The sequence below is a fragment of the Melozone crissalis genome, unplaced genomic scaffold (genome assembly GCF_028551555.1).
Source record: "Melozone crissalis strain CALT ecotype California unplaced genomic scaffold, PUWL_Pcris_2 ptg000042l_1, whole genome shotgun sequence".
NCBI lineage: Eukaryota > Metazoa > Chordata > Aves > Passeriformes > Passerellidae > Melozone > Melozone crissalis.
This window is the reverse complement of record NW_026535820.1, coordinates 28,799,919-28,815,904: the sequence shown is the minus strand read 5'-3', so window position 1 is coordinate 28,815,904 and position 15,986 is coordinate 28,799,919.

Below are 15,986 nucleotides of genomic sequence, written 5' to 3'. Positions count from 1 at the left end.
GAGCAGAATTGCCCAGGAATGTCAACAATCTGTCCTTTGCAAAGAACAATATCCAGATGCAGAGTTTTCTTCCATGATATTTTTTTAATGAACAAAAGGAAATTTTTTTGTACAAATTCATTATCTTGTGATCAGTTATGTAAATAAAGATCTCTAGATTAACTTGAAAACATTAACTTGAAAACATTAACTTTGCCTTTCAAATGTGCAGAGCTGTGGCTGGCGAAACTAAAATGGGTTCAGGAGACATTATAAGTGTGTAGGCCCAGTACCAGGCAACGTCCCCATGATCTGATTTTGGCATGGGGAAATTACAAAGCCCACAAACAGGAATCCCAGCAGCCTATGGCAGCCCTCAGTTGGAGGAATCAATTTTAAGACTCACAATACTGGTTTGTGGATGTGAGACATGTAACAACACTTAACCTGCACCATCTTTATGTCCCTCAGCCTTATGGCAGCTGTGAAGCCTGCGAGCACCAATTAGACATAAACTTTCCATTTCTGGAATGGTTCTTTAAAGTAAAGCTAAAGACTGCCTGTGACCAGAAAAATGGGAGCTGTTGAGGAGACCTTGACCCCTTAAAACCTAGCTCAAATTTTCAGACTGGTGCTGCTGTGTTTTTATATATATTTCTTGCAATAAGCTATTATAGTTTTAAAAATCATGCAAGCCCTCAAGAAACTCACAGCAAGAACAAGGTCAGATGCCTTGCCTGGGGCTGGACAAGCTGCTGCTAAGGTGGAGCTCCAGCTTAGCAGATCCTGAATGGTAAAGCTGCTCCTTTAACCAGGCAGGCAAAGAATGCTTCAATACTTTAAGATCATTCTTTGCAAAAGCAGGAAGGCAAAGCAGAATAAGAAGAAGCACAAATTGCAGAACAAGCCCTGTTACAAAGTCATGAAATAGATGGAGAAAATAATTAAGGACAGAACCAGATTGTGGCAAGGGAGTGAAGATAGGTAAAGTATCAGTTAGAGAGAAGACAAGAAAAGATAGATGAAGGGAAAAGAGGAAAAAAAAGAAGTAAAAAATACATCAGCCTTTGTAGAAACATGATTTATGATGCAAAATTCATTAAAGTGACAGTCTGGGGAAGATGAGGCTGAAGATAAACATGATAACTCTCTTCAAAAACTGAAAGGTTGATAAAAAGAGAATAGGAGAGAACTTTCCTATCCAGATTTCCTTGGTGGATATGACCAGCAATGAGCTTAAACTGTAGCAAGGAAGAAAACAGGTAAGACATTTGCTACAGGCTTTCTGATAGAAAGAAACAGTGAAGATATGGCACAAATCATCTGGGAAATCATCAGACTTCACAAATTGTGGTTTTTAACTCCAGGCAAGAGTAAGTGCCTGTCAGGAATAATGTACATGAAGTTAAGTTGGTAAGGTAATCTTTTATCTCTAAGTCATGTGATTGTTATCACCAGTTAGCATTTGTCCTTTCATGACACAAATCAATTTTTGTGCTCCCTCACAACAAATCCCTCCTTCTTGATCCTTGCTAGGTCAGGAGGGACTCAATATAAATCCCAAATGCTGCTGGGGAACCTGAAGCTACTATAAATCATTGTGTTCCTGTTTCCCTGGTCCCATTCTTTCCTCCTTCCCAAGCTCAGAGGGCACCTTCAGGGAACAGCAGGTATCACACAGACCCTCGGTGCTTTGCAGCAGTCAGGCTGCCCCCATGGCAGGGATCCCCTTCCCATTTCCAGGTTTGCATTTCAGACAGAATAAATTTCTGTTGGGTGGGATATTCCACTTTAAAAACAGGTGAAAAAAACACAGTGAAATGAAAACTGGTGGCAGCCAAATGCTGGTGGAATGTGACTCTGCTCAGAAGATCCTTTTTCCTTGGCAGGATGTAGGAAGGGAAGCTGCCTTTGACAGATTTCTCCAAACCCTTCAGGGCCTGGCTGCAGCCACCTCCACCTGGCAGGGACCTCCTTCCCCACACCACACTTTCCCAGGACATTAGGTTTCACTCCTTTTCAGGATAAAGAGAAACCTCAGAAACCTCTCAAGATCAACACAATTGGGTTATTTGTCCTTGGCTGGGCTGTGAGATTACATATCACTGATGCAGCCAGCTCCAGGCAGGCTTTGGTGCACACCTTCAAGGAGACAAGGAGAATCTGACAGGCTCTGTGAACACAGGGCTTGATTCTTCACAGCCCCCCACGTGCTTTGTAGAGTCACTAAATCCTGGGAAACAGGAGAGAAAGCACTAGCAGCGAAGCAAATAAAATACTGTAATTTAATTAGCACAGGTAGCAATGACCAAAACAGGAATAAAACAGTAGTTGTGCCTTCATGTCCCTGGGACAGAAAGAAAAAGTTAAGGCACTGGTTTAGTAACCATTTACCTTAAGGAGACAAGTGCAAACTGCTGTAATTTGAGCCTGTATGATTTTACAACCACATTTTTGGTGAAAATAACAATTTTTTTGGATGGAAAAATTGATACAGGTGTTTGACAAGAAGATCCGGGACTGGTGCTCCTTTCTGACAAAGCCCCTTTCATGCTGCCCTGGCAGCACTGCCCAGCCCTCTTTGGTAGTTAGTGCACCACAGCTTTACAAAGGCTGTGTAAATCCTTCCCACTGCTCATCCCTTCCATATAAGACGCCAAGCACAGGTTCACTGGTAGCATTTGGTTGCACTGGCAGCAGCCACTTCAGCCCAAGATGCCTGCTCCCATTCAATTGATCTCAGCCCCATCCCTTTGCTCTGTTAGTCTGTTCCCATATCCTTTTTGCCCTATAAAAGTGGCATTACCTCCTGATTTATTTCTACCACTTGCTGAATTAGTGCCTTACTCAGCAACTTCTGCCCCTTATTTATGGCTCCCTGTGAAACGGGAATGGCATTAAGTCATTGTTTATTCATTCTTTGCATCTCAGTTAGCAGCATGTGCTTCAGCTCTGCAATAATCCAAATACACTGTCTGTTCCCACATTTTACAAGAGGTGAGTCCACTTGGAGGTCCTACTTCATCTCTAGGAAATCTTTAGAAAAGATAAATTCAACCCGATGCTCAAGATTTTCACAGAACTACCTCTGATTTTCTCCAACTGGCATTTTATGCTCTGCAAAAGACATCTGCAAACAATAGTCCTGCACTAGGATGATACAAAACAGACAGAACTCCTTACTCCACAGGGTTTATGTGGTCCCCCTTGTGTTTCTAGGTTAGCTCAATGGTGACTAGCCCAGAAAAGCATGTCATTGCTGTAGCCAGAGCTGTTCTTACACATACTGCTGCTCCCTAATGTGACTGCCCAGACTCCCCTTTCACTGAGAGCATTCAGATGCATTGCTGGAGGCACCACTAGAGATAACAACAGATATTTGGGACTGGGAGAGAAGAGAGAGAAGGGTTTGATTCTTTTTTTTTTTAAATTAGAAACATTGGCTGAACAACACATTTCCTAAAGGTGAAAAATGGGATCATGTACTTGAAGAGGTTAGGGACTCCTCGCTGATAAACTTTTTCCTTTGTTATAAAATGTAGACCCAAGTTGGCCTATTTATTTTGGTGTAGATAAAAGAAAAACAAAACAAACTCCCCAAAACAAAACAAAACAAACAAAAAAAAAGCCCAAAACCAAACAAAACAAAAAACCCCAAACCAACCAAAAAAATTAAAGAAGCCATGTACCAGCAAATCCTATTGTCATGCGTTACAGCCAGGAAGGTGATAAATTGTAGCTTTTAATGAGTTTCTGGCTGTAACATGGGAGCCTTGTAGTTGTCATGCCAGTCTACTCATCTGGACAGCCAACTACAAAACAACCAAAAATCCTCTGTATCAGCAGATGTGAACAACCAAATGGCTGATTTGGCAGATGCCCTCTGAAGCCTAGTACAAATGAAAACTGAAATCCCTCTGTCTGGGCCACCTGTAGTGAGCCCACACAATAAGCAGAGTCGCTCTGCAGGAGCCTCGGTCTCTGCCACTTTCCTGGATCCTCAGTGAAAGCAGGAAAAAGGCTATTGGGCTTTCAGCAGCAAAAAAATTCAGCAATGCAGAGCAAGGAAAGAATGAGATGCTTGAAAGAATGAAAATCCAGGACAATTGAACTCAGAACCAGAGATAAGAGACTCCATACTGAAAATTCAGAGAATGTCAATGAATTGATTGTGAGAAAAAAAAAAATCCCAACATTTCCATTATTACTTTCCATTACTTTAAAATAAGGAAGTTCAGTAGCACAGGGGATATAGTGCAGCCATGACCAAAGCCATTTGTTGTATGTGTCTAAGGATCTGTCAAATAGACTGTGGAGCTGTGTAATGACATCTGCAGCCTAAAGGCTAGACAGAGTAAAATCACTTGGAAAAAGCCTTTAGAACTACTATTTACATAAATGCATAAAGCTGCCCTAATTAGCAACAAACAATGTCAGCCAAAAAGAGGGAAAGGAGTGTTTTTCTCACTAGAAGTGTTATTATGTCTATAAATTAAAATATGGCAAAATGCTGAAATCCCTTGAAAGACTGCGATCCATAATCCTGTGGGTAAAGTTTTGATCCTGCAGGCTTGGGCTCCAGAGCAGCAGAGTGACTGCTGAGCTCATTTAAACACCACAATTCCTGGTGCCTTCTGCAGTGTACTCTGAGCTCCTTCTCCTGTGAACCGGAGGGGATTTTTCCTACACTACAAAATGTGCCTAAGTGATGTTGGCAGCCAGAAGGATGTGCCTATGATCCAGGGCATAATCACTTCCACAAGCATCTGCTGCCAGTGCTTTCAAGATACATGTAATCCAAGCTGGAGACTATTGTGAATACCTCTCATTTTCCCTCGCTGGTTCCTTAGCAGTTTGCTTCTAGCTAGTTAGAAACAGAATCCCCCATCCTGCTTAAATTGGTTATAATCTCTCCAAGATTCATGCTGCAGCAGGAAAAGAAAAAACTGCCTTGAGTTCAGGATGGGTTCATTCTCTTAAAGGTACGACATGCAAAGCAGCAGGGAAGAACAGAGGTCAGCTCTTATTTCTAAAGAGGAAGTTAAACATGGGTAGCTGAAAAACAATGGATCTTTCAACCAATATCCCATGTACATTAATGAGCTAACATTCCTCTCCATTTGCATAATTCAAAGCCCTCTGCTTCTTTCCAATTCAAAAGAAAATTAAAAAAGCACAATGTGTTTACTACTCCAAATTTCACAGATATGGTAATTACTTCTTTCTCTTTTATATGTCAGAGATTTCAGGTTCTATCTTTGTCCTTAGGAAATTGATTTTTTCCCTTATCCCAGGAAAGGGAATAGCTGGGAAAAGGCAGGGGGGTGGGGGTTTTTTGCCTTTTTTTGGGTTTTTTTCTGTTGTACAAGGGTTATTAAATACCAATCTAATCTTGAAGGGAGTTGATCAGTGGCTAAATATTTATTATATGATCCAGGGCCTATTTAATGGAATCAAATGTCTAATAATAGCTAAATAAATATCCAAGTAATTACTCCTGTGTTCAGAATTTGTTTTAAGGTAATGATACCAGTATTTGTCTATTTGATTCTAGATTACATATGCTCATGTAAGTGCTTTGCCAAACATATGTCCAGATGTGCACAAACACAGATTCAGCCTGCATCTGACTATTGGCAAAACTGTGACCAGAGCATGGAGGAACAGACCATCCTTTGGAATGTTATAGCCATGGTCTTTCTTTTAGTCTTTGTATTCTATTTTCCATGGAGTAAAGGCAGTGTGCACACAGATACTCAGGCATTCCTTTGTTGAGCTGTAATTTCATGTCACAAATGCTCAGTGGGCAGACCACAAATGCCTGGGGTTTTATTTTTCATATTATATTCTATGTAAATTGGGAAAATGCAAGAGTGATTAGCAACAAGAATGAGCAACACACAGTGCACTGAAATAATGAAAAATTAACAGAAGGCTTAATCAAATTCTGTGGTTTTACCCATTGATTTCACTGAGCTCTCTTAAGTAATTAAAGAGTTACATTTTTTGGATCAGATTCTAGTCTCCAACTCTTAGAAAATATTGGATAAACAGTGTTACATTAGCCAAAGCAGTATCACTGAAGAGGCATTAGATAATGCAAGCATACTGCCTGAATTTCCATTGCCATTTAATAGACATCTTTCACAAGTGAAGAAATGAAGCCAAGAGCTGGACAGGACAGTGATAAGCTCCACTGAAAAGCCTGGAAATGGACTATGCAGGGGCAATTCTTCAGTTCCACCTCATTAATTTTGCATCCATTTTCCCCCGAATATGAAGCCACATGTGACACTGGCATGTTTGGAGGCTCAGGCTGGATTTGCACCAGCATAATTCCATGGCAATTAAGTGTGTGCTCCTGATTCATGTCAGCAGCAGAGTGGGGGCTCCTTGCACTTTTAAATGGGCAGAGATAGGAGTAAAATGAGCAATAAACCCATTTAATAAAAGTCAGAATGCCGATGTTTAACCACAGCCCAGTGCTTTTTTCCTTTCCATAGCGGGAATCTCTGTGGAAACACCGACACATGGCTGCATCCACTTGGACACGATCCAGGGACCTTCCTCAAGGGCTGTGGCACAGCCCATTGCTATCCTTCCATGCACACTGGCTCACCAATGGTGCCTGCTCTGAGCCTGGGCTCTGCTCTCACTGCAGGCACCTCCTCTGGGTCCTTGGGCAGGGCAAGGGACCTGGGGATGCAGCTCAGGAGAGTTCTTGTCTGCTGCACCTGGAAAATGAGCAGATAGATCAGACTGCCCTGCTGCTGAAGGCTCAATCTGAGCTCCTCTCTGGCAGCACTGACCATTAGGCAATGAGTTACAAGGGCTCACTCTCCCAGTCCTTGAGGGAAAGCTCGCTGGGAAATAAAACTACTTGTCTAATGGATCTCCATTGGGTGCTGGAGGGTGAATCTCTAGCACCATTCCCAGTACTGGAGTGTCCCACCCAGAAAAGTCTCTTTCACAGCTGGGACCCTTCCCAGTCCCAGCACAATGGTGGGGAGCTCACCCCTGCCATCCTGCTCTTCTGACTGCAAAAGAGAAGGAAAAAACCTCTTCTTTTATGAGAGGGGCACATCAGAGGATCACCACATTCTTGCCAAGAAGGGCAATGAAGGAACAGAAAACAAATGTCGCACCATAGAGGTTCCTCATCTGTTGCTATCACCCCATCCCATAGCCTGTACACAAACTTTGCTGAGGCAGACCTACTCTCATAGTGTAGACTGCTGCAAAAAATTGTGGGGGTGTGTTTAATTGTATCTGCTTTTCCATGTGGGAAACTGAGAAGGATTGTCTGAATAATCAGTACAAAGTACAGCAGTCTTTTTGCAAGTGTAAAGGAAGAGAAAGATTTTGTTGTGCTCCATCCTTTTACATAACAGATGACAAAGCACAGCAAGGGTGTTTCTAGTTTTTATTCCAGCAGTTCACAAGACTGTCAGCCAGCTCAGATGCCATCTCTGTAAGCAACAGGGATTTAAATGCAGGCACACACACCTGTCTGGGCATTTGGATAAAAGTCTGGTAGCTGGAGTGTGCAACCACACAGCTATAAATATTTAAACTGGCTGGCCTGAGTGCATGCTCTCAAGCTGCAAAGATGCTGGAAAGCAGAGCCCAGCTGGAGCAATGCCAAATCAATAGGTATGGGCTTTTAAAGGGTGCTTGTGTGGATCTCTGCAGACACTTCTGGTACTGTGAAGTGCTTGCTGCTAAATGCAGAAGATAACAGTGGCTTTTCATTAGAAGAAACAAGTCCTACAAAAAACCTCACATCCTCTCTCTTGTACAGGAACAGGGAAGATTGTTATGAGAGGACTGAGAGGTCTGGGCTTGTTTGGCCTTAAGCAGTGACTCCTGTGTACAGCTCATAGAGATGGAGCCAAGCTGTCCTTGGAAGTGCACGATGGCAGGACAAGAGACAACAGGCACAAGCAGGAACACAGGAAATTCCAGCTTGGTATTAAGAAAGGGTTTTATACACTGAAAAATGTCAAGAACTGGAACTGCATTCCAAAGAGGTTGTAGAGTCCATGTCCTTAGAGACACCTGAGCTTGACAGGACAAAAGCCTAAGAAATGCAGTCTAACTGGTGCACCTTTGAGCAAGAGCTTGGACTGGGCAGCTTTTATGCCTCAGTGCCAGCATGGAGCCTTTCAAAAAGGTTAACTGCAGTTTGAAAATCAGAGAAACAAATCAGGCCTTTACAAATTATTGTTACTCAAAATACCTAAATGTTTCTTTTGATTGTGGCTCTTATTCATGTGAAGAAACCAAAAGCATGTATTTGGTCTCCATCTAACAGGTGGCCCTTCCAGTTTGCAGGCATCTTCTGCTCTCAGCTGAAGAACAGATTTCACACCCTGGCCTAGCCAAAGCCAACACCAGCTAGCTGAGGAAGCTGTGGAATGGGAAGAACAAGGGCTTTGTGAATGCCAAGGAACAGCAGAGTTGCATTGCTAATAGGATGAATCCTCTGCAAAATTCTTGGATCCCAAAACAATCTCCATCTGAACTTCGAGGAAAATATGATCATGGTTTAAATATTTTGGTATCTGTCCCAGGCCAAGTGGATAAGGGGCTCACTGTGCCAGGGGCTGGACAGGACCAGGGTAATAAACAATGCCTGAGTTGGCATTCATGTTTGGACTTCTCTGGCCCTTCAGAGCTGCAAATTGATATCATCGTAATCTGTGCCCGCTGCAAGACCTGAACAAGAGGAAAAATCAGAATCATGCCAAATAGTTTGGTGTATTCTTTTGTATGGCTTAGATTCTCTCTCCCAAACAGACCCTCAGTCCTGAGAAAAAGCCAGTACTGCTCCTTTATCCCAAGCACAATTGCAAGATTATGAACAAAAAAAAAAGACCAGCCAAGCACTGGAGGTACAAAAAATTTCAAAAGTAGCTGTCATATTTCTACCAGAGGATTATAAAACAGTTCTGTAGGAATATGAAAATAAATTTTCTTTAGCTGTTTAGATGAATAAGACATAGCACAATTCTAAATAATGTATCCCTGCAGTTATGAGCTGGAATAGTACTGCCTTTTCCCCCTAAAGAAGCAGTATATGTTGCAGATACAAAAGGGTTGTTGTTTTGTGTTTAGTGTTGGTTTTTTCAAAAACATTATGCCAAGTTTCTGTTTTCAAACACATGTCCATGCTGGGAAGAAATGGGCATGTATCCATCTTGCCTCCAGGCCAAACCATTTAACCAGAACTGGGAATACTGACAAAACTTTCTCAGCCCTTCTCTCTCTCCAGTGCAATTGTATAAAGCAGCCCTTTTCAGAGTTCTCTGTGAAAATGACCAGTATAAATATCACACACTGTGTTTCCATTTATCGAGTGGAAAATTATTTTTAACACACTTCTAGAAAAAGGTAACAGGTAAGTAGCCAATGTTCTTACAGCCATTTTAAAGGGGAATGTGTCAGTCTATAAATCAATAGCTGGCTCGGTGCCATTTGCTTCTGAATGGAAATCAACTATTTTTGCAGAGCTCTGCTCACAGCAACTGAGCATCAATGCTAAGTAATGTGTAGCTATTAGGGGAAAACTGAGCATGACAACACAAATCACAGAGCCCCTGATGAAGATCTCTGTGCATGGCTGCTTCTTCTAATCACCAGCAGAATTTAATGAGACACCTGCAGTTTATAGACACTCTTGTTCCAACATAAATTGCCCTGAGAGCACAAAGTCTTCTTTTAAAAAATATTCTTCAGTAAACCATAAACCACAAAGAGTTCATTGTCACTAATAGCAAACTCCTCATTAATATATAATGGAATGAAACAATAGTCCCTCATACACAACCTACAACAGATCTGAAGATTGAGTTGAAGGGTGTTAAGATCTCCTAATTAGCAGTTTTCTACCATTTAGATTTTCATTAATAAAACAGTGCTGAGTGCTAGAGACCTTGAAATTGACTACTTGCAAGGCTGAAAAACCACTAATTCTTCATAAATCTGACCCATATGAGATGAGGGAGAGGACTGAATGTAACCCATGGGTCTCTTAAGTAGGAGCAAGCTCAGGCAGCCTGGGATTCCTCCTCTGCTTGAAGCTGCAAGGGCATTCAGCTGTAGGCACAGATGCTCCAGCCTTGCCTTCTTCCTTCCATTGTAGTGAGAGGGCAGATTGGACTGCCAAAAAACCATGGAGGCAGTCCATCAGAATGCCAGAAAGGATAAAGGGTAAGTGTACCCTGCCAGAACTGATCAGATTTCTAGAGAGGGGGAAATAAACCCTTCATTTTCTAACCAGCAGCAGTTTCTTTGCTGCTTGGGGGAGGAAACAGACAATGGTGCCTGCTAAAAGCAAAACCAAATCCGACTCCTCTGAACCAGTGGGCTCAGAGAGAGAGCAAAGGCTTGTTGCTGAGAATTAGGGATGTTGTCGTCCACCAAGTCAGCAGCTGGAAATTTCTGGCAGGAATTGCTGAATCTCTGGGGCACCCTGCGGTTTTATTGTCTTGAACAAGAACTCAAAGTGGCCACAGCACAGAAGCCTATCAAACCCTCTCCAGCAGGTGCACAGGCTTCCCAGGAATTCTCATACAAGCTGTTTTTGACCACTGACAACAGCATTTTGACTTTTTTACCTCCAGGATGAATACCTGAGGATCTTTGGTGTAATTTTGTTGCAAATATCTGAGAATTACTCTAGGACCTTCCTTGGAAGACCCCTCAGAACTTGTTAACACATTATAAATTGTGATGCAAGCCTGCTGCTTGTAGGAGGAAAAAGGTTTGTGGCATTAGTTAGTGAATCAGCATTTAATAGCAGTATTGGAAAAAGGGATGGGAATTTCATTTTGCTCCTCTTCTGTTGTCAGAAATAATCTGTCAGTGCCTGCCCATCCAGCATTTCCTATCCCCTTCCCTCCTTGGACAATAGCTGCATCTCCCACAGTGCCAGCTGATATAAATAGACACTTCCCCAGTGAAGTTAATGGAGCTGGGGCTTTTCACATGGTCTAAGGACCTGGTGCTGAGCATTTTAAACTGGCTGTGCAGCTGCATCAGTTACCAAATAAGATATGTCAGCAACTCTTGAGTCAGACAAAATAGTTGTCTAACAGCCCTGCTATCAGGAAAGCCACAAATGCTGTCACAAAAATAGCTCTGGTGAAACTGGTATCTTTTACAATATGTTACTTATGGAATATAAAAACAGGGCAGTGCATTTTTATTCCTCTCACGTTATTCAGAGATTTTCTCATCACCAGAACAAGGAAGTGTCAGAATAAGTGCATTTGGAAAACCATTTTTAAATAAAATAAATTAAGTCTTTTTTGGTAATGGGAACAAAACAGAATAATGTTAATGGAATTTTTATTAAAGAAAACTTCTTTGCAAAATAGTACATACCATTGGGAGAGAAAATTAGCAGTCAGACCATCACTGTGGCAATCTGGCAGGGTTCTAGTGACAGACTAACATCCCGTCTAGTGCTGCAAGTGAAATTACGCAGTCAAGTCATGCTCTGAGACATGCATTTGTTATGAACTACCTCATATTTGTTACTGGTTACCTCAGGGCAGAGGAATAAATTCATTTTTATTAATGAGAAATGTGCAGGTGACATCTGACAGTGAACTCCTCAAGGGTTTGGCCTTCCCTAAAAATGAAAACAAAAGTGGCCTAGAAGAAATACAGGAAGAAAAAAAGAGTCTCTGACCTTTGGGACAGCACCTTCATCCCGAAGCTCATTCCCTTCCCTTTGCAGGCTGGAAAGGTGAGGTGGCACCTGGCAGTGCTCCAGAGGGAAGCAGGTGGTGAAATGTGCTGAAACATATATGCAACAAACAGAGAAACGGGTGAATAAACATCAAATACAAACTGCAGAGAACAGAAACCCTTTTCCCTATCAGCTGGGGGGCACACTAGTGCCATTAGGAAACCCAGAATGCCTGAGAGACATAGGAAAACTTTGAAACTGAGCAGAAAATCTATTCCAGGTGAAGCCACTGAGAGAGCTGGTGACAGGAATTACTGCAAGGTGTGGAGCAGAGCCAGGGAAAACAGAAAACAGTTGATCAAACCCTACAGAAGACTTTGGGATAAATTGCTCTAGAAAAGTGCAGCGCTCATGAAGATTGGATTCAAGGGTGCTTCAGTACCTTTCTAGTGTAAAGTCACCTCAGCCAGCTGCTGGGGAATGTTTTAGCAGCTTTTTAAGGAATGAGAAATACAAATTAATCAAAGCAAATATTTTGGAAAAAAAAAGTATCTGCTTTGAAAAATATCCACAAGAATACAAAACCAGCGTGGAACTAGTGCATTTTTTTGTCCAAGTTACCTCTTGTGCTTAATGTCCAGAATCTGTTGATCTGTGGCTTCTCATCAAAAGGAGCAGTCCTGCAAATACCAAAATTTTGATACATAAGAATAGCCCCAATTTGTGAGCTGCCTGAAAGCATATTTCCCCACAGTTTCAAAAATCCTTTTGCAAAAACTGGCACTGTAGAAGTCCCAACTCAAACAATGATTTTCAGAGAACAGAGCCACCATTTGGGAGCTGAAAATTTTGAGCAAAGGGGGACTTTGAGACAAACTCTCCATAACATTTGGGATTCCTCTGTTGCTGCGAATTACATCACCACACTGCATAAAACAAACTCCTAATTTTATGTTTAGTGCCTCTTTAAGGCATTTACAAATACTTGCATGGTCTATATTAACAGAGTTTATTAGCTTTAAAATATTTTTAATAAACAAAATCTTCACATTTTTCAGTACTGACATCAAAGCATAAGCAATCCCTCTAAACATTTTATTTGAACCAGCATTAGAAATCAATTTGGCATTTGTTGTACCATTTGCCTCATTCTTATGTAGAAGCCTCCTATTCTGTTTCGTATATAATTTTATTTATTACTGTAATTTTGGTTGCAACTAATCACACACATTAAAAACCATCTAGCTTTGAATAAGTCTTTATAAAAATTGTGATGCTCTGTGCTGCTCATTCTTGATAACTGATGTATTAATGTGCACCTGATTTAAAATGCACAGTGCAAATACCAAGTGCTAATTACAGCGATCCAAACTGCAATCAAGGTTTTCATGGCCCTGCAGTGAGTGGCATGGCATTCACCAGCTGTAGCCTAGGATACATATAAGCCCTTGTTCCCTGATGTATTCCCAGGGAACAGCTTCTTTAGGAGCAGGGAAGGAGGCTTACTGTGTTCCCTGGGAATAAATGGCACTGCAAGACCATATTAACTCAAATCTTGATGTCTGCTTTCTCATCAAACTGCATCTTAAACAACCCCTCAAGACAAGCACACCCTCCCCTCCAAAAATACATCAGGCCATCCTGTTGCTAAATGATACTAAATTTTTCTACTATATATATATAAAAATATATATATATATATATATATTTATTTATAGATCATTATGTATGTCATTATATATATATATATACACATATATATAGTAATATATATTTTTCATTATACATTTACATATTTATATCTTTATATCTTTATATCTTTATATATTTATATATACTTTTAGATACACAGTTAGATAAGGCCCATAATTGCAGATTCAGAGCTTTTTTTTTCCTCTGAGATGCCTGATCCCCTGTGTATTTGGGAAGTGCCCTGCAGGCTTTGAATTGAGCCTGGGATTTCCCCAGTGTAGACAGCACAGCTCTGTAAGACTAAGCTCAGAAGCAATTGTTAATTTGTACTTGACAATGTTCATCTCATATGTACAGTAGGTGGGTGGGGGAGTTTGAGGGCTTTCAAATTGTGTGGAGGAAAGGGAAAAAATAGACTTTGCTCTGTATTTAGAATTTGAAAGTGATAAATCTCTTTTATACTCTCTAAGTTACAACATGGATGTGGAGCGAGAGAGATTTAGATTTTCATCTTTTTACTGAAGTAAAATAATTAAAAGTGTTTCATAAACTCATTTATTTCCACATGAAATATTCTATTTCAGGAATGCTTGAGAAAGTGTTTCAGAAGTTAGTGATTTAAAGCAAGCAGCTGCATACTGATGACAGGCACTGCAGCTTTAGATCACAGGAATCCACTCAGCAAAGAAACCAATTTTTCTAATTTTGAAAAACAACAAAACCCCACTGGCTAGAGTGCTTGCCTGAAATTAAAGCATATATCTGCTGATTTTGCAAGAGAAATAGTAAAAAAATGGGTTGAAAGAGATGAAGCTGTTTTCATATCTTGCAGATTATAATTTATTGCTAAGGCAAGAGCCACTGAATTCTTCCTCCTCTAATTACTATTAATTTGTGAGGTATGGACAGAAGAGGTGCCACTGTTCATATGGATATTTGCAATACTGACATTGTGCTTATGTCCAAGCGGTTCCCAAGAGTGGGGATTGGATTATTTGTGCTCCCCACCCTCGCTGCAGCGCTCCCAGGGCAGTCCTGAGGCAGGTCTGTGACTGGGCTAGAGCACAGACTCCACCACCACCACAAACTTCCAATGAAATAAGCGTGTGGAATTAATTCTTTGCCATGTGGTAACCTGCTCTTGCACTTTAAACCCTGGCAGCTCAGTTTTATCAAATGATAAAAGGCTTTTATCACATGAGTCAATGCTCAGATGGAAAATGTGATTGGGAGAACTGGTAATAGCTTACCAGACACTTTGCTCAATCCATTTTTCTGTCCTTAGACTTGTCAAGCATGAAAACAATCAAATCCTGGCAGCATTTGCATTTGATGTCCATCCAGACCAACTTACTGAGTAATAGAATTATCTTGGTCTGACATTTGAGGTCACCAAAAGGGTTTCTGGGCCAAAGACGCCACCATAAAACATCTCAGTCAGGGCTCCTTGATGGCCCATCAGGATAAAAACAGCTTCTTTCTGCTGTGAGGAGTTTTCACCTACAGATGTCTATGGTAGCATGTGGGCACATGGTTTTCTTGGCAACTTTTCAAAACTGCCCTTTTGGAAAATTATTTCCATACTCACTGAATAGTTGGATGCTCAGACTTGGGCAGACTTGAAGAAAAAAGATCTGGGAAAGGGAGTTCAGGGTTCAGAAAGCCACACTCATGTTATCAGTATTTTAATTTGCCCCAACCTCAGGCTTAAATCCAGAAGGACTTGTTAAATATTGTAATCTTCTGTAGATCAAAGGCTTTCATACAGGCACCCTTTGTTGAGCCTCAAATTGTCTGTTTGATTCGTCATCTCTCCCATGTGAGATTTGATTGTTGATTTGAAGACATCCAGACATGGAAAGCCCTTCACTTCTCTTCCCAGTTTGTTCCAGTGGCTAATCAGCCTCACTTGTTTCTCAATTAAGTCTGCCTGATGCTGGCTCCCAGCCACCTATTCTTCCAGTGCCTTTCTCATGGAGTAAGACAGCTTTGGGTAAGGCAGGGTCAGGCACTGGAACACTACGTCCACCCAAGCAAAATGCTCTGCAAGGGTGCTTGTTGGCATTTTTAATTGAAAGACTCTTTGCATATTTATTTAAATGAATTGAAATAAAAAACCCAGAAAAAGAAACCACAGCAGATTAGTGTTTTATACAGAATTTTAGAAGACATTGTGCTCTATAAACATGTGGTTTTATTTTAATGTTTCTCTAGGCAGATATTACTGAGAACTGACAAAATAAAAAACCCCAACTATGTATTTATTCTTCTGCATTGTATAAAAAACATCTGCATTCTCTTCTACCTCAAGTGTCTGTTTATGAAGTTAGAGGAATCCTCTACATAAGGAGTAGGCCAGAACAGTACTGAAAACTCAAAAGAAACTCCAGATGACAGTCTGACTAAAGAGAATGAAATAAAACTCAAAGCTTCACCTATCGCTAACAAAACTTATTCCCTTAATGACCCAGTCATGGCATTCAATGACTATATTTTCATTGGAAAGCTGTTTCTTCTCTGCAAAAAATACTCTGAAATCAGGATGGACAGAGAAACTTAGTCTTCAGATACCCAGAAAAAAGAGGAATTACTCAAAAATGCTAAGCATACAGTAGAT